This window comes from Ranitomeya variabilis, chromosome 4 (genome assembly GCF_051348905.1).
Source record: "Ranitomeya variabilis isolate aRanVar5 chromosome 4, aRanVar5.hap1, whole genome shotgun sequence".
Classification (NCBI taxonomy): Eukaryota; Metazoa; Chordata; class Amphibia; order Anura; family Dendrobatidae; genus Ranitomeya; species Ranitomeya variabilis.
This window is the reverse complement of record NC_135235.1, coordinates 751,912,143-751,933,408: the sequence shown is the minus strand read 5'-3', so window position 1 is coordinate 751,933,408 and position 21,266 is coordinate 751,912,143. Positions and strand designations below refer to the sequence as shown.

At 48.9% G+C, this 21,266-nt stretch overlaps 1 protein-coding gene across 4 annotated transcripts in view; it reads right to left on the bottom strand.

Moving 5' to 3' along the window:
* GAS7 (growth arrest specific 7) overlaps positions 1-21,266 on the bottom strand; it is a 134,344-nt gene that overhangs the window by 109,244 nt on the left and 3,834 nt on the right. Inside the window, exon 1 of one of the 4 annotated variants that reach the window (XM_077254740.1) lies at positions 3,520-3,726. The exons of the other annotated variants lie outside the window; for them this stretch is intronic. The gene's annotated coding sequence lies outside the window, so the exon portion shown is untranslated. Of the gene's footprint in view, positions 1-3,519; positions 3,727-21,266 lie in introns of those variants that run through there. 4 annotated transcript variants of the gene reach the window in all.

Below are 21,266 nucleotides of genomic sequence, written 5' to 3'. Positions count from 1 at the left end.
ACCAAACCCGGCTTTCCTCTTTTCCATAACCAAACCCCACTTTCCTCTTCTCCATAACCTAACCCCTCTTTCCTCTTCTCCACAATCTAACCACGCTTTCCTCTTCTCCATATCCAAACCCGGCTTTCCTCTTCTCCATAACCAAACCCCGCTTTCCTCTTCTCCACAAACTAACCCTGCTTTCCTCTTCTCCATAACCTAATCCCGCTTTCCTCTTCTCCACAATCTAACCCCGCATTCCTCTTCTCCATAACCTAACCCCACTTTCCTCTTCTCCGTAACCTAACCCCACTTTCCTCTTCTCCATAACCTAACCCCGCTTTCCTCTTCTCCATAACCTTACCCCGCTTTCATCTTCTCCATAACCTAACCCCTCTTTCCTCTTCTCCACAATCTAACCCCGCTTTCCTCTTCTCCACCACTTTATCCCTGACATGACTGGTGAGCTCCTTGGTTTTCATGATGGTGATTGATCCCTGATGTTCTCACACAAACCTCTGAGGTCATCACAGAACAGCTGTAGTTATACTGAGAAGGAATCACACGCAGGGGGACGCAATGTGCTAATGATGTGGCTTCTGGGGGCGATTGGTCATTCAGGATTTCATTCAGGGGCATCAGACTACAGGGAGTGAATACTAATGCACAGAACTATGTTCAGATTTAGAAAGGTAAAATATTTCGTACACCCTGTATCATTTCCTTTACATGTCACGTACTTGTTACTTTGTGTCGGTATCACAGAAAATCCACAAAAATACATTTAAGTTTATGAGTGGAAAAAATGTGGAAAAGTTCACAGGGTGTGAAAACTTTTTCAAGGCATTGTATGACTTATCAGCCTCTTATAACGCTCCGGGGGTGATACGACCTCAGAATTTCACTTTTGTCTGAACCTTCTCGTTTTCCCTTCAGCAACAATAGAGCCCAAATCAGAAAAAGGCAGAAGTGACGTCAGAGCGAGAAGAACCACAACTCCCAGCATCACCGAGGCCAAAAGCCTCATCCTCCCAACCACAAGGTGCAAAGTCACAGCTGTATCACACGGATTAGGTACACGGCTCAGCAGTCAGTATCACACAGGATAGGATTAGATACACAGCTCAGCAGTCAGTATCACACAGGAGAGGATTAGATACACAGCTCAGCAGTCAGTATCACACAGGATAGGATTAGATACACAGCTCAGCAGTCAGTATCACACAGGATGGGATTAGATACACGGCTCAGCAGACAGTATCACACAGGATGGGATTAGATACACGGCTCAGCAGTCAGTATCACACAGGAGAGGATTAGATACACGGCTCAGCAGTTAGCACCACACAGGATAGGATTAGATACACAGCTCAGCAGACAGTATCACAGGATAGGATTAGATACACGGCTCAGCAGTCAGTATCACACAGGATAGGATTAGATACACGGCTCAGCAGTTAGCACCACACAGGATAGGATTAGATACACAGCTCAGCAGACAGTATCACAGGATAGGATTAGATACACGGCTCAGCAGTCAGTATCACACAGGATAGGATTAGATACACGGCTCAGCAGTCAGTATCACAGGATAGGATTAGATACACAGCTCAGCAGTCAGTATCACACAGGATAGGATTAGATACACGGCTCAGCAGTCAGTATCACACAGGATAGGATTAGATACACAGCTCAGCAGACAGTATCACAGGATAGGATTAGATACACGGCTCAGCAGTCAGTATCACACAGGGTAGGATTAGATACACGGCTCAGTGGGGGATTCTGGGTATTTTTGGTCCCCTGATGTAGCCATTGAGCAGTGACAGATGACATTGGGGTCATTTTCGGGTTTCGCCCCTATAACCTGCGCTGCTTCCTGCTGTGATTGTTCTGTGCTCTCCCTGGGGGATTATGAGGGGGCCTCATAGCTGAGATGTCGGACCCCTGCCCCTCCTACCTCCTGACTGTCTCCTCCATCTGATGGTTCCTGTTCTGGTCACCAAGAACAGACCTCAGAATGAGGATTATGACAGCAGCAGCTCGGCCTCCACCATCGCCGGCCACTGACTTCCTTCCCAAATTCTTAGTATCCGCCAGAGAAACTTCCTCATGAGCGGCAGAGAAATCATCATCTGAGAAAAAAGCCGAGGAAACCGCTGCACCCATTATGGAGATTCAGAAATAAAATCTTATGAAAATGAATCTGTGAGATCAGGAGGGTGTAATGAAAAACCTAAATAACACCGCCATACAGCGCCTACATAACACCGCCATACTGCACCTACATAACGCCATACAGTGCCTACATAACGCCATACTGCACCTACATAACACCGTCATACAGCGCCTACATAACACCGCCATACAGCGCCTACATAATGCTGCCATACAGCGCCTACATAACACCGTCATACAGTGCCTACATAACGCCATACAGCGCCTACATAACAACGCCATACAACGCCTACATAACACCGCCATACTGCCCCTACATAACGCCATACAGCGCCTACATAACACCGCCATACTGCCCCTACATAACGCCATACAGCGCCTACATAACGCCATACAGTGCCTACATAACACCGCCATACAGTGCCTACATAATGCTGCCATACAGCGCCTACATAATACCGCCATACAGTGCCTATATAACACCGTCATACAGAGCCTACATAACGCCATACAGCGTCTACATAATACCGCCATACAGTGCCTATATAACACCGCCATACAGAGCCTACATAACACCGCCATACAGCGCCTACATAATACCGCCATACAGCGCCTACATAATACTGCCATACAGTGCCTACATAACACCGCCATACAGAGCCTACATAACACCGCCATACAGAGCCTACATAACACCGCCATACAGCGCCTACATAATACCGCCATACAGCGCCTACATAATACTGCCATACAGTGCCTACATAATACCGCCATACAGTGCCTACATAATATCGCCATACAGCGCCTACATGACACAGCCATACAGTGCCTACATAATACCGCCATACAGTGCCAACAAAATACAGCCATACAGTGCCTACATAACACCGCCATACAGCACCTATATACTGCCATACAGCGTCTACATACCACCATACAGTGCCTTCATAACACCGCCATACAGTGAAAACGTAATACCATCATACAGTGGCACACATGATACCTCAGTACAGCGCCTACATAATACTGCCGTACAACAACATAACACCGCCATACAGCGCCTACTTAGTACCGCGAAAACATAACACCGCCATAGTGAACACATGATACTGCCACACAGTACACACATAAAACCGCCATACAGTGCACACACAGCAATACTGTATATTTAACACACAATACTTCAATTCAACAGCGAAATAAAAAACGTACATACAATGACAAAAAATCCCCCAAAACTCAAATATTACCGCCATACAATGAGTAACACAGATATCTGCACCACAATACCACTACAACTCAATACCCAAATAAAGCCATCATACCACGCAGTAATAAACCACTCACTGAGTGCTAACATACCGTCCCTCCAGGGTCATCCTCACACCGACCCGTCCAGGAACAATCCTGGGGTGGAGCTGGGGAGGAAACCGTATATATCCATTATCCGAAAAAGCTGCCGGATCGACAAATCAGAGGCGACCCGCAATGTGTGCGTCCAACGTAATACCCATACCCCCAATACGGCACCCTTCCCCTGCCCAAAATAAAGATAAAACGGCCCCGAGTGATTCATCCCACAAACAATCCTCCCTGTGTAAAATCAAAAGTTGGCAGCAACAGCTTGTTATGCATCTTGTTTTGGAAAAAAATGTGTTTAAGGTCACGGCAGTCAGCAAATGAGCGAAAGCGAGAAAACACCCAAATACAGGAGAAATCACTGTAGGAGCTCTGTAAACACTATAATACTACCCTCTGTGTACAACACATAACTACTATAATACGGCCCCTTATGTACAAGAATATAACTGCTATAATATTGCCCCCTATGTACAAGAATATAACTACTATAATACTGCTCCTATGTACAAGAATATAACTACTATAATACTGCCCTTATGTACAAGAGTATAACTACTATAATACTGCCCCTATGTACAAGAATATAACTACTATAATACTGTTCCTATGTACAAGAATATAACTACTATAATACTGCCTACTATGTACAAGAATATAACTACTATAATACTGCCCCCTATGTACAAGAATATAACTACTATAATACTGCCCCTATATACAAGAATATAACTACTATAATACTGCCCCCTATGTACAAGAATATAACTACTATAATACTGCTCCTATGTAAAAGAATATAACTGCTATAATACTGCCCCCTATGTACAAGAATATAACTACTATAATACTGCCCCCTATGTACAAGAATATAACTACTATAATACTGCCCCTATGTACAAGAATATAACTACTATAATACTGCTCCTATGTAAAAGAATATAACTGCTATAATACTGCCCCCTATGTACAAGAATATAACTACTATAATACTGCCCCCTATGTACAAGAACATAACTACTATAATACTGCCCCTATGTACAAGAATATAACTACTATAATACAGCCCCATGTACAAGAATATAACTACTATAATACTGCCCCTATGTACAAGGATATAACTGCTATAATACTGTCCCTATGTACAGGAATATAACTACTATAATACTGCCCCTATGTACAAGAATATAACTACTATAATACTGTCCCTATGTACAGGAATATAACTACTATAATACTGCCCCTATGTACAAGAATATAACTACTATAATACTGCCTCCTATGTACAGGAATAAAACTACTATAATACTGCCCCTATGTACAAGAATATATCTACTATAATACTGCCCCTATGTACAAGAATATAACTACTATAATACTGCCCCTATGTACAAGAATATATCTACTATAATACTGCCCCTATGTACAAGAATATAACTACTATAATACTGCCCCTATGTACAAGAATATAACTACTATAATACTGCCCCTATGTACAAGAATATAACTACTATTATACGTCCTCCTATGTACAAGAATATAACTACTATAATACTGCTCCTATGTACAAGAATATAACTACTATAATACTGCCCCTATATACAAGAATATAACTACTATAATACTGCTCCCTATGTACAAGAATATAACTACTATAATACTACCCCTATGTACAAGAATATAACTACTATAATACTGCCCCCTATGTACAAGAATATAACTACTATAATACTGCCTCCTATGTGTTTATTACTGATGTGTCTTCGCTACAATGTGTCGCTTATCTCTGCTCTTTACCAGACATCTCTCCTATTAATGGCAGACTGTGTGTGCGCTGCTCCTTTATTTTCGCGCACACGCGGTGATGACGGACTTATTACAGAACCGCTCCTTGTCCGCTTATCTCTGCTCTTGGCATTTCTCTGCAGGAATCCCTTTGGTGCCCGTCCAACCTCTGCTCTAGGACATTTGCCCAGAGACTAATGGCAGATAACAGCGGGCGATTGTACAATAACCCAGCCCAGTGTAACTTATCATTGAGGTCATTTACGAACGCTAATAACGTGACGCCATTTGCACGAGGATATGGATGATAATAGCGTGTTCTAGTATATAGGAGGCAGATGAGAAGAGGTTAATTTACCGTAATGATCTCTGGTGTGACTAACGCAGGACACAAAGTAGCAGGAAATAAAGGATAAGATGATGTACACTTCGTAATTCAGAGGCAAAAGCCTTCTGAGCTCCTCGGGGGTGGGCTTAAGGTAATTAAGTGATCACATGACCATATATCCAATTGTGGTTATAAAGAAACATATACTTTGTAACAGAAGGAGAAATCGCTCCTAGATTCCTCAGGGGTGGGGTTGTGGTAAAATTAGCTCAGCTATAATCATAACCCCACCCCTGAGGAACTTATAAGTCGCTGTATGAAAGTATACAGCTTTCCTGATTACCACAGCCACTTTGTGATATGGGAAAATCACCTTCTGAGTTACTTATGGGTGGGGTTATAATGAAATCTGACCACTGGACCAGGTATAATTATAACCCCACCCCTGAAGAACTAGACGCCTCTGTGTCACAAAATATATATGTTTCTTTATGACGCCAGTCACTTTGTGATATGGGAGAATAATATTCTGAGTTCCTCATGGGTGGAGTTAAGTGAGATCACATGACCAGATATCTGTGGTCATAAATAAAAACTTTGAGGAAGAATGACAGATAGATCACAGGTCGATAAGAAGTGCGCAAGGTCACCTGGACGGCAGTATAGATGCCACTGCTTAACTCCATGGTAGGTGTGGACCTGTAGATGCAAGCAGCTTTACTATCAATCACATGACAGCTGACAACCCAGTCTGTTCACCTTCCAAAACATTGGACAATTTGGGAGGGTTGTCAGCCTCACTCGGCTATGGCGCACCGGGGCGCCTGCCCGCACACTCGGCTATTCCGCACCGGGGCGCCTGCCCGCACACTCGGCTATGCCGCACCGGGGCGCCTGCCCGCACACTCGGCTATGCCGCACCGGGGCGCCTGCCCGCACACTCGGCTATTCCGCACCGGGGCGCCTGCCCGCACACTCGGCTATGCCGCACCGGGGCGCCTGCCCGTACACTCGGCTATGCCGCACCGGGGCGCCTGCCCGCACACTCGGCTATGCCGCACCGGGGCGCCTGCCCGTACACTCGGCTATGCCGCACCGGGGCGCCTGCCCGCACACTCGGCTATTCCGCACCGGGGCGCCTGCCCGCACACTCGGCTATGCCGCACCGGGGCGCCTGCCCGCACACTCGGCTATGCCGCACCGGGGCGCCTGCCCGCACACTCGGCTATTCCGCACCGGGGCGCCTGCCCGCACACTCGGCTATGCCGCACCGGGGCGCCTGCCCGTACACTCGGCTATGCCGCACCGGGGCGCCTGCCCGCACACTCGGCTATGCCGCACCGGGGCGCCTGCCCGTACACTCGGCTATGCCGCACCGGGGCGCCTGCCCGTACACTCGGCTATGCCGCACCGGGGCGCCTGCCCGTACACTCGGCTATGCCGCACCGGGGCGCCTGCCCGCACACTCAGGTATGGCGCACCGGGGCGCCTGCCCGTACACTCGGCTATGCCGCACCGGGGCGCCTGCCCGTACACTCGGCTATGCCGCACCGGGGCGCCTGCCCGCACACTCAGGTATGGCGCACCGGGGCGCCTGCCCGCACACTCGGCTATGCCGCACCGGGGCGCCTGCCCGTACACTCGGCTATGCCGCACCGGGGCGCCTGCCCGTACACTCGGCTATGCCGCACCGGGGCGCCTGCCCGCACACTCGGCTATGCCGCACCGGGGCGCCTGCCCGTACACTCGGCTATGCCGCACCAGGGCGCCTGCCCGTACACTCGGCTATGCCGCACCGGGGCGCCTGCCCGCACACTCGGCTATGCCGCACCGGGGCGCCTGCCCGTACACTCGGCTATGCCGCACCGGGGCGCCTGCCCGCACACTCGGCTATGCCGCACCGGGGCGCCTGCCCGCACACTCGGCTATGCCGCACCGGGGCGCCTGCCCGTACACTCGACTATGCCGCACCGGGGCGCCTGCCCGTACACTCGGCTATGCCGCACCGGGGCGCCTGCCCGTACACTCGGCTATGCCGCACCGGGGCGCCTGCCCGCACACTCGGCTATGCCGCACCGGGGCGCCTGCCCGCACACTCGGCTATGCCGCACCGGGGCGCCTGCCCGCACACTCGGCTATGCCGCACCGGGGCGCCTGCCCGCACACTCGGCTATGCCGCACCGGGGCGCCTGCCCGCACACTCGGCTATGCCGCACCGGGGCGCCTGCCCGCACACTCGGCTATGCCGCACCGGGGCGCCTGCCCGTACACTCGGCTATGCCGCACCGGGGCGCCTGCCCGTACACTCGGCTATGCCGCACCGGGGCGCCTGCCCGCACACTCGGCTATGCCGCACCGGGGCGCCTGCCCGTACACTCGGCTATGCCGCACCAGGGCGCCTGCCCGTACACTCGGCTATGCCGCACCGGGGCGCCTGCCCGCACACTCGGCTATGCCGCACCGGGGCGCCTGCCCGCACACTCGGCTATGCCGCACTGGGGCGCCTGCCCGCACACTCGGCTATGCCGCACCGGGGCGCCTGCCCGCACACTCGGCTATGCCGCACCGGGGCGCCTGCCCGTACACTCGGCTATGCCGCACCGGGGCGCCTGCCCGTACACTCGGCTATGCCGCACCAGGGCGCCTGCCCGTACACTCGGCTATGCCGCACCGGGGCGCCTGCCCGTACACTCGGCTATGCCGCACCAGGGCGCCTGCCCGTACACTCGGCTATGCCGCACCGGGGCGCCTGCCCGCACACTCGGCTATGCCGCACCGGGGCGCCTGCCCGCACACTCGGCTATGCCGCACTGGGGCGCCTGCCCGCACACTCGGCTATGCCGCACCGGGGCGCCTGCCCGCACACTCGGCTATGCCGCACCGGGGCGCCTGCCCGTACACTCGGCTATGCCGCACCGGGGCGCCTGCCCGTACACTCGGCTATGCCGCACCAGGGCGCCTGCCCGTACACTCGGCTATGCCGCACCGGGGCGCCTGCCCGCACACTCGGCTATGCCGCACCGGGGCGCCTGCCCGCACACTCGGCTATGCCGCACCGGGGCGCCTGCCCGCACACTCGGCTATGCCGCACCGGGGCGCCTGCCCGCACACTCGGCTATGCCGCACCGGGGCGCCTGCCCGCACACTCGGCTATGCCGCACTGGGGCGCCTGCCCGCACACTCGGCTATGCCGCACCGGGGCGCCTGCCTGCACACTCGGCTATGCCGCACCGGGGCGCCTGCCCGTACACTCGGCTATGCCGCACCGGGGCGCATGTTTTTCAGTGTGCCATCAGCATTAGGAGAGGGATTCCCACTTTCTGCATCTTCCCTTTCATGTCAGGTTTCTGTCACAATGTGTCATTCCAGCTCCTTTATTCCACATACCACAGACTTTCGTGCCAAACTTTTTGAACTTTTCCCAAGCAGCTTGTAAGCAGGCGGCTCGCCCTGCCGTGTCCCGAAGCTGCACCGGATGACTCACGGTGGGCTCATCGCTCCATCCCACCAGTCAGAGCCGAGGAGAGCGGCGCCCGGAGGACCCTGTATTGGCGCAAACACGAGAAACGCCATGGCCAAAGCAAACAGCGATGAGCACGGAACAAGATCCAGCTCCTGGGAGGCCTAGATACGCAGCTCAGCGGCACACACAGGATCAGATGCAACTCCTGGTATCCCACATGAAGGGCTTAGATACACCGGTCAGCAAAAAGCATAATCAGATACTGCCAGTCCAATCATGAGCTGCTGCATCTCATCCTGTAGCGTAGGCTTAGATACACAGATCAGCAGGTCGTATCACATACGGTAGAATTAGATGCACAGCTCAGAAACATACATGATAGGATTAGATACATTGCTCAGCTAGTAGTATCTAACATAGCTCAGTATATATCATAGGCTGAGATACAGTGGCTCAGCAGACATTATCGCACAGGATGAGCTGCGTATCTAATCCTAAAACTTGTGATGCCATCTGCTAAACCACAGTATCTTAACCTAAAAAGTGTGATACTCTCTGCTGAGTATCTAATCCCATGCCCAAGATTCAGCAGTCTCACACATGAGAATAGCGGAGTTATGCATCTAATCCTGTGCTGAGATACATCAGGTCAGTAGTCAGTATCACACGTGGTAGGATTAGATACACCACCGGATCCACCTGCTCTCGTCTGCTCCTCAAGGCTTCCTACAACCAAAACTGATTAGTCAGGGCAGTATCTCATCCGGCCAGGAATGTATCCGAGCTCGGCGTCCATATTCCCAGGAGCGCGCCTCCGAGCTCTGCGCGTACAGATCCCATCCCCCGGGGCAGGCACGGCCCAATCACAAGTCATTGGTCTCATTATTTATGAATCGATAATGAACGGATGCGCATAAATTAGCACATTAGTGAGGCGGTGTCAGGACACCGGGTCACAAGGAACCAGAACAGCAGGAATGTAGCAAAATCTCCTTCCCATTAGATTCAGACACCCAGAACAACCATTATACCCGTCAATTAGGAGCAACACAGAGAAAAACACTAAAATGGTTCCTCGGGGGCGGAGCCAAGTCACTCCTCCCCTAATCACAGATTTCTAATCACACCATCAGGGGCGCCCGGCTGCACACCCGGCGCTGCCATATTATAGGTACCTGGCTGCCTATAAAGCCCCACTGCTCCCCGTGCCATCCAGCATGAAGTTGGATTTTCTCACAGGCCCCGCCCCCGCTTAGTGTAGGTGGGGCACAACCTTGGCCTAAACCCAGCTACATACATTAATCAAACGCGACTGTAGGAAGTAAAGGGAGGTACTCCTACTACAACCAGTCCCGCCATGTGGGAGACAGTGAATAATGGCGAATTGTGAGAATTAATGGATATAACACAACGCAGAGACTCTGCCCCCTGCTGGCCCTGCAGCGTACACACGGCCTCGGATCTATTACCGCAGAATCAGAGGGTGACTCAATATTCTGGATCTTACCGTGTTTATCGCTAGGCACTTGTGGGCTGCGCTGTAGGTGCGGGGAAGATGCGTCAGCCGCTCGCTCTGCGAGAAAAAGAAGATCTCTGAAGGACAAAGTAGTCACATTACCTAAGGAAACAATGTACCACGGAGAGACAACGAGCGAGTGACAGAAGGAATCCAAGAAATTTACAGGGTTAAACAATTGGATCTATTCAGTAATTATGGATCCTGCACAGTACCACTCCTCCTGTCCTGTATATATACACTGCACAGTACCACTCCTCCTGCCCTGTATATATACACTGCACAGTACCACTCCTCCTGTCCTGTATATATACACTGCACAGTACCACTCCTCCTGTCCTGTATATATACACTGCACAGTACCACTCCTCCTGTCCTGTATATATACACTGCACAGTACCACTCCTCCTGTCCTGTATATATACACTGCACAGTACCACTCCTCCTGTCCTGTATATATACACTGCACAGTACCACTCCTCCTGTCCTGTATATATACACTGCACAGTACCTCTCCTCCTGTCCTGTATATATACACTGCACAGTACCACTCCTCCTGTATATATACACTGCACAGTATCACTCCTCCTGTCCTGTATATATACACTGCACAGTACTACTTCTCCTGTCCTGTATATATACACTGCACAGTACCACTCCTCCTGTATATATACACTGCACAGTACCACTCCTCCTGTCCTGTATATATACACTGCACAGTACCACTCCTCCTGTCCTGTATATATACACTGCACAGTACCACTCCTCCTGTCCTGTATATATACACTGCACAGTACTACTTCTCCTGTCCTGTATATATACACTGCACAGTACCACTCCTCCTGTCCTGTATATACACTGCACAGCACCACACCTCCTGTCCTGTATATATACACTGCACAGCACCACACCTCCTGTCCTGTATATATACACTGCACAGTACCACTCCTCCTGTCCTGTATATATACACTGCACAGTACCACTCCTCCTGTCCTGTGTATATATACACTGCACAGTACCTCTCCTCCTGTCCTGTATATATACACTGCACAGTACCACTCCTCCTGTATATACACTGCACAGTACCACTCCTCCTGTCCTGTATATATACACTGCACAGTACCACTCCTCCTGTCCTGTATATATACACTGCACAGTACCACTCCTCCTGTCCTGTATATATACACTGCACAGTACCACTCCTCCTGTCCTGTATATATACACTGCACAGTACCACTCCTCCTGTCCTGTATATATACACTGCACAGTACTACTTCTCCTGTCCTGTATATATACACTGCACAGAACCGCTCCTCCTGTCCTGTATATATACACTGCACAGCACCACACCTCCTGTCCTGTATATATACACTGCACAGCACCACACCTCCTGTCCTGTATATATACACTGCACAGTACCACTCCTCCTGTCCTGTATATATACACTGCACAGTACCACTCCTCCTGTCCTGTGTATATATACACTGCACAGTACCTCTCCTCCTGTCCTGTATATATACACTGCACAGTACCACTCCTCCTGTATATATATACTGCACAGTACCACTCCTCCTGTATATATACACTGCACAGTACCACTCCTCCTGTCCTGTATATATACACTGCACAGTACCACTCCTCCTGTCCTGTATATATACAATGCACAGTACCACTCCTCCTGTCCTGTATATATACACTGCACAGTACCACTCCTCCTGTCCTGTATATATACACTGCACAGTACCACTCCTCCTGTCCTGTATATATACACTGCACAGTACCACTCCTCCTGTCCTGTATATATACACTGTACAGTACCACTCCTCCTGTCCTGTATATATACACTGTACAGTACCACTTCTCCTGTCCTGTATATATACACTGCACAGTACCGCTCCTCCTGTCCTGTATATACACACTGCACAGTACCACTCCTCCTGTCCTGTATATATACACCGCACAGTACCTCTCCTCCTGTCCTGTATATATACACTGCACAGTACCGCTCCTCCTGTATATATACACTGCACAGTATCACTCCTCCTGTCCTGTATATATACACTGCACAGTACCGCTCCTCCTGTATATATACACTGCACAGTACCACTCCTCCTGTATATACACTGCACAGTACCACTCCTCCTGTCCTGTATATATACACTGCACAGTACCACTCCTCCTGTCCTGTATATATACACTGCACAGTACCACTCCTCCTGTCCTGTATATATACACTGCACAGTACCACTCCTGTATATATACACTGCACAGTACCACTCCTCCTGTCCTGTATATATACACTGCACAGTACCACTCCTCCTGTATATATACACTGCACAGTACCACTCCTCCTGTATATATACACTGCACAGTACCACTCCTCCTGTATATATACACTGCACAGTACCACTCCTCCTGTATATATACACTGCACAGTACCACTCCTCCTGTCCTGTATATATACACTGCACAGTACCACTCCTCCTGTCCTGTATATATACACTGCACAGTACCACTCCTCCTGTATATATACACTGCACAGTACCACTTCTCCTGTCCTGTATATATACACTGCACAGTACCACTCCTCCTGTCCTGTATATATACACTGCACAGTACCACTCCTCCTGTCCTGTATATATACACTGCACAGTACCACTCCTCCTGTATATATACACCTCACAGTACCACTTCTCCTGTCCTGTATATATACACTGCACAGTACCGCTCCTCCTGTATATATACACTGCACAGTACCACCTCTCCTGTATATAGACTGCACAGTACCACTCCTCCTGTATATATACACTGCACAGTACCACTCCTCCTGTATATAGACTGCACAGTACCACTCCTCCTGTATATATACACTGCACAGTACCACGTCTCCTGTATATATACACTGCACAGTACCACGTCTCCTGTATATATACACTGCACAGTACCACGTCTCCTGTATATATACACTGTACGGTACCACTCCTCCTGTCCTGTATATATACACTGCACAGTACCACTCCTCCTGTCCTGTATATATACACTGCACAGTACCTCTCCTCCTCTATATATACACTGCACAGTACCACGTCTCCTGTATATATACACTGCACAGTACCACTCCTCCTGTCCTGTATATATACACTGCACAGTACCACTCCTCCTGTCCTGTATATATACACTGCACAGTACCACTCCTCCTGTATATATACACTGCACAGTACCACGTCTCCTGTATATATACACTGCACAGTACCACTCCTCCTGTATATATACACTGCACAGTACCACTCCTCCTGTATATAGACACTGCACAGTACCACGTCTCCTGTATATATACACTGCACAGTACCACGTCTCCTGTATATATACACTGCACAGTACCACGTCTCCTGTATATATACACTGCACAGTACCACGTCTCCTGTATATATACACTGCACAGTACCACGTCTCCTGTATATATACACTGCACAGTACCACGTCTCCTGTATATATACACTGCACAGTACCACGTCTCCTGTATATATACACTGCACAGTACCACGTCTCCTGTATATATACACACTGCACAGTAACACGTCTCCTGTATATAGACTGCACAGTGCCACGTCTCCTGTATATATACACTGCACAGTGCCACGTCTCCTGTATATATACACTGCACAGTACCACGTCTCCTGTATATATACACTGCACAGTAACACGTCTCCTGTATATAGACTGCACAGTGCCACCTCTCCTGCCCTCTACACTGGGTGTCATTCTCAGTACCTGTATACATGGACACTGCGCAGTACCACTGTATATACAGCAATACCCATCCCCCACATCCTTCTAATGAAAATTTGAATATTTTAAAACAATTTTCCTTTGAAGTGATAATTACGACTTGTAGGAACCGCGATCTTCTCGTTGAATTAACCACCAACAGTAAAAGATGCCGAACCCCAGAAGACGGAGCATAAGGGGGGGCTTTGATCTCTGAGGATTCTCGCCTGGCAATATCATGTGACCCACGTGGAAATGATGGCGGCCCGTTCCCACTCCCCCACTCCTCCGTGCACACACTAGCATCGCCCGTCTCTACAAGAATGTGAAATATTCCATTACCATAAAGCCTGTTCTGTATTGTGGACAGAGGAGGAAATTGACCAATTGGGAGGAGGACATTACAGTGCGTCCTGTGACCCTCATTAATCCTTCCTGGAAAACATGAGACCAGCCAATCAGGGGCCAGAATAACGCCCACTCCCAGCTGACTTTGGAGAAAACAAGGCTCTGCAGGGGAGTGTCCTTGTGATTCCAGCACTCATTGGCTAAACCTGCCCAAATAGGGGAGGAGCTTGTATGCAGACTATCTATAGTGCTCCCAGCCTTCAGATCCTGCTCGCCTCCTCTGCTGGAAGCGTTTTCTCACATTTGCCACTACTCAGGACATGGAGCGATTCCTCAGCTAACACGAACGCCATTATCACCTTCAAACTTCCTTAAAATAGACATTTTTCTCACGTCACCACTGTCACTTTGCAACTTGTGAAATGCAGCCGTAATAGAGCAATAGAACGCAAACACTTCTTCTGAGAGCATGCTTAACCCCTGGGGTTGATGGAGCGGCGCAAATATCAGAGACACTGCGCCAAAGCTGCAGCTCACCAACTGTCTCTTCGAGAGAATGTCAGTATACCAAACATGAAATATTAATTTTCTGGAGGACCCTCTTCACAACCCCTTGTGGGGCAGCAGTCAGGCTCCTTGAAGGTCTGCCAACCCACCCCCTCCATTGAACGGAAGAGTGGAGGCTGTGCTCCCATCCCATTTTAGGAGGTCATCCACCACTAAAACACCCCTCAAACATCTTTAGAGGTCCACTTTTGGGGCAGAGACAAAGCTCCTCTAAGAGGCCCATCTGGGAGAGCAGTTAGGCTCCCGCTTCAGAGATACCCCTCTGAGATGACAGTACTAACAGACTCCCCTTCGGAGATTGCTCCAAGAGGACAACTGGGCTCCTACTTTAGGCATCACATTCAGAGGTCCACCCTCTGGGGCAGAGGTCAGACTCCTCTAGGAAGCCACCCCCAAAGCCCTTCTGGGGTGGTGGCCAAGTTCCTCTAGGAGGCCCCACCTTCAGAGACCCAGTCTTGGGTGACATTCGGACTCCTCTTCGGGAGCCCTCCTGCATCTGTACCCCTTTGGAGTGGTGACCGGGCTCCTCTAAGTGACCCTTCAGAGTTCTCTCTCTGGACCTGTGGCCGAACTCCTCTTGTAGGGCATCCTTCAGAGTCAGAGGTCCCCCGTTGAGGCTGAAACTGGGCTCCTCTAAGAGGTAGCTTCCTTTGGGGATCTTCCTCTGGGACAGAAGCCAGGCTCCTCTGGGAGGCCCCCCTTCGGATATCCTTCATCTGGGATGGCGGCTGGTCTCCTCTAGGATACCCCCCTTTGGCGATAACCCCCAAGGGGTCCTGTTTGAGGCACCACCTTCAGATGTCCGCCAGGATTCTCTAGAAGCCCACCCCCCTTTCAGAGGTCCTTCTCTGGGGCAGTGGTCAGGCTCCCCTTCTGAGATCCCACCCTCAAAGGATATCTTCCATCAAAGTAACCTCCCTCTGAGGCGATCGGGCTCCTCTCGGAGATACCCTTCCTTCGGAAGTCACCACGAGTGCAGACACAGGGGATTCCTCCCACCTGGGGTGACACTATAGGCCTTCAAGAGGTGGATGAACAGGACCTGGTAGAGATCTGTGGAGGTCCCTACGAGGTGACACTCGTCTATCCTCTATAGGTCCTCGTGAGGTTGCTTCTGGCCTTTCTTTGGAGGTTCCTCTGGACGCATAATATTGAGCGTGACTGAACCTGGTGATTTCTGGACAATTCCATAATTTCCTAATTATTCTACAGAGTTAATACATGAGCGGAACATAATCAGATCATAAAATAGATGATTCACTGTGGACATCAGAAATACAAGTGACAATGCGGCATTATCAGGAGGCGAACCTGGAGCCGCTGGAGACGAAGTGCACGCAACCATCGGGACATGTCACAGGGACCGGAGCGTCCACTCAAAAGGTATTGTGGGGAAAACCAGATCCCAAAGCTACACTTAATGTTTTATATTATTTTATAGGCTTTAACATGGATGACAGGACTGCGAGTCACGTGAGGACCAGCTCCGATCACCAGAAGGGCCAGTAATTATCTATTAGTCACAACATATGTTCTTCCTGGTGATTGTCCCCTAGATCCACCGGGAGATTAACGAGGCCGTTAACATAAAGTACTGCACAACACTGCCCACATAATATACAGCGAACCCGCAGCACGTCGCCACGGGAGGAGGATAGTCACCGACCATAAACTCAGCATCAGAGAATCACTGGAACCAGGAGATAAACCAGAGAAAGATATAAATGGCCACACTGCCACTATATACAAGAGTATAAATATAATACTGCTCCTATGTACAAGAGTATAAATATAATACTGCTCCTATGTACAAGAATATAACTACTATAATACTGCCCCTATGTACAAGAATATAACTACTATAATACTGCTCCTATGTACAAGAATATAACTACTATAATACTGCCCCTATGTACAAGAATATAACTACTATAATACTGCCCCTATGTACAAGAATATAACTACTATAATACTGCCCCTGTGTACAAGAATATAACTACTATAATACTGCCCCCTATGTACAAGAATATAACTACTATAATACTGCCCCTATGTACAAGAATATAACTACTATAATACTGCTCCTATGTACAAGAATATAACTACTATAATACTGCCCCTATGTACAAGAATATAACTACTATAATACTGCCCCTATGTACAAGAATAAAACTACTATAATACTGCTCCTATGTACAAGAATATAACTACTATAATACTGCTCCTATGTACAAGAATATAACTACTATAATACTGCCCCCTATGTACAAGAATATAACTACTATAATACTGCCCCTATGTACAAGAATATAACTACTATAATACTGCCCCTATGTACAAGAATATAACTACTATAATACAGCTCCTATGTACAAGAATAACTACTATAATACTGCCCCATGTACAAGAATATAACTACTATAATACTGCCCCTATGTACAGGAATATAACGACTATAATACTGCCCCTATGTACAAGAATATAACTAATATAATACTGCTCCTATGTACAAGAATATAACTACTATAATACTGCTCCTATGTACAAGAATGTAACTACTATAATACTGCTCCTATGTACAAGAATGTAACTACTATAATACTGCTTCTATGTACAAGAATATAACTACTATAATACTACCCCCTATGTACAAGAATATAACTACTATAATACAGCCTCCTATGTACAAGAATATAACTACTATAATACTGCCCCTATGTACAAGAATATAACTACTATAATACTGCCCCTATGTACAGGAATATAACGACTATAATACTGCCCCTATGTACAAGAATATAACTACTATAATACTGCTCCTATGTACAAGAATATAACTACTATAATACTGCTCCTATGTACAAGAATGTAACTACTATAATACTGCTCCTATGTACAAGAATGTAACTACTATAATACTGCTTCTATGTACAAGAATATAACTACTATAATACTACCCCCTATGTACAAGAATATAACTACTATAATACAGCCTCCTATGTACAAGAATGTAACAACTATAATACCGCCCCTATGTACAAGAATATAACTACTATAATACTGCCTCCTATGTACAAGAATATAACTACTATAATACTGCTCCTATGTACAAGAATATAACTACTATAATACTGCTCCTATGTACAAGAATATAACTACTATAATACTGCTCCTATGTACAAGAATATAACTACTATAATACTGTCCCCTATGTACAAGAATATAACTACTATAATACTGCTCCTATGTACAAGAATATAACTACTATAATACTGCTCCTATGTACAAGAATGTAACTACTATAATACTGCCCCCTATGTACAAGAATATAACTACTATAATACTGCTCCTATGTACAAGAATGTAACTATCTATATTACTGATATACAGTGTCCATGTAATACTGACATATAGTGCCCAAGTATTACCAATCTAATAATGGAAATTTATATAGTGCTGGACAATGCTCCCATAGGTCGGAAGGCACTCGACAAGCTACTGGGGAAGAGTCGATGGTCAACCTCAGTATGACCAATGCTCATGATGGACCACAAGGACGCCTTGGTGCTGATATCGCTTGGTCGAAAGGGAAGATCAAAAGCTGCAGAGATATCTTAATATCTTAGAGTTCGGCACTTGGAATGTACAAATTATGACCTAAGAAACTCAACATTATCAAAGCCGGGACGGTCAAACAGGCTCAGAATTAGAGAATTAAGATGGACGTAATCCAGACAGTTCTACAAGTCTACACACCAAGTGCCGAGGAGGAGGACGCAGAACTACTCTACCATCAAGAAGAAATCGAGAAGACACCAAACCAAGACTTACTCATTACTACGGGAGACTTGAATGCGAAAGTGGACCTCGGCAAACAGGGAACAGTTGTTGGAAACTCTGGACTTGGTTGAACAAAGCGAGGCTGGAGGAAGATTCATAGACTTTTGCACGACAAGTCATCTGTCCACCATGACCACTTTCTTCCAAAATCACAAATGACCGAACGGGTCCTATAGGAATCAAATTGACTACATATGTCCTCGTCAAAGATGGAGGTCATCGACAGGGCTGGGGAGTTGGAGTCGTGGAGTCGGAGCCCATTGTCGTGGAGCCGGAGTCAGTGTCAAGAAAATTGAGGAGTCGGAGTTGGAGGTTTGGCTACCGACTCCACAGCCCTGGATTCGATCATTACCGCACAACCAAGGCCAGTAACTGACTGTGGAGCTGATCATGAACTTCTCGACAACTGGATGTCTCCAACTTCCAATTGACCAACATACCTAAAGTTGTTTGGATGGTCTACACAACCGATTCATAGCACTGGACATGGATGAAAGAAAACCTGAGGAATTATGGACTTATAATGATATTACTAAAGAAGGCAGAAAGGCAAACAAAGGCAGGAGATGCCAGCCACGGTCAACAGACGAGACCCTCACAGCCATGGTCAACAGAAGAGACCCTCACAGCCACGGTCAACAGAAGAGACCCTCACAGCCACGGTCAACAGAAGACACCCTCACAGCCACGGTCAACAGAAGACACCCTCACAGCCACGGTCAACAGAAGACACCCTCACAGCCACGGTCAACAGAAGACACCCTCACAGCCACGGTCAACAGAAGACACCCTCACAGCCACGGTCAACAGAAGACACCCTCACAGCCACGGTCAACAGAAGACACCCTCACAGCCACGGTCAACAGAAGACACCCTCACAGCCACGGTCAACAGAAGACACCCTCACAGCCACGGTCAACAGAAGACACCCTCACAGCCACGGTCAACAGAAGACACCCTCACAGCCACGGTCAACAGAAGACACCCTTCACAGCCACGGTCAACAGAAGACACCCTTCACAGCCACGGTCAACAGAAGACACCCTCACAGCCACGGTCAACAGAAGAGACCCTCACAGCCACGGTCAACAGAAGAGACCCTCACAGCCACGGTCAACAGAAGAGACCCTCACAGCCACGGTCAACAGAAGAGACCCTCACAGCCACGGTCAACAGAAGAGACCCTAAAGATCATCAAAGAAGGACAAGCAGGACACAGACGTCAGTAGACAACTAAAGAAAGCAATTAGGGCAAAGAACTGTATTACCAAAACATATGTAGAGATAGAAAGCGAACATCTGAGGGTCAAGACCTAAAGATCAAGGAGATACCACGAAAGTGTCAACCAAGAGCGAACAATGATGGACATTTCATACAGGACACACAAGGTGACAGGCGGCTCCTAGCACAATGCATGGTCACAGCTGACCGGAGAGCGGCTCATTGTCCGGGGGCCGGTGACGCAGCGGCCGCTCACAATGCTCCAGTTGATGCCGGTGACAATGGTAACACACGATCACACAATGACTCCGCACCGCCAGGGTCAGCAGATCACAATCGGTGCCAAGTGAACAATGCTAAGCAGCAACCCAGAAGTGAGGACAATTCAGGAGAAGAGACCATGGCCTGAGATAATTCACACATCAGGGGCTACAAGAAGCAACGCTCTGCAGATCTAGAGCGCTCGGGGGGCAACGCTCTGCAGATCTAGAGCGCTCGGGGGGCAACGCTCTGCAGATCTCGAGTGCTCGGGGGGCAACGCTCTGCAGATCTCGAGCGCTCGGGGGCAACGCTCTGCAGATCTCGAGCGCTCGGGGGCAACGCTCTGCAGATCTCGAGCGCTCAGGGGGCAACGCTCTGCAGATCTCGAGCGCTCAGGGGGCAACGCTCTGCAGATCTCGAGCGCTCAGGGGGCAACGCTCTGCAGATCTAGAGCGCTCAGGGGGCAACGCTCTGCAGATCTCGAGCGCTCGGGGGCAACGCTCTGCAGATCTCGAGCGCTCAGGGGGCAACGCTCTGCAGATCTCGAGCGCTCAGGGGGCAACGCTCTGCAGATCTCGAGCGCTCAGGGGGCAACGCTCTGCAGATCTAGAGCGCTCAGGGGGCAACGCTCTGCAGATCTAGAGCGCTCAGG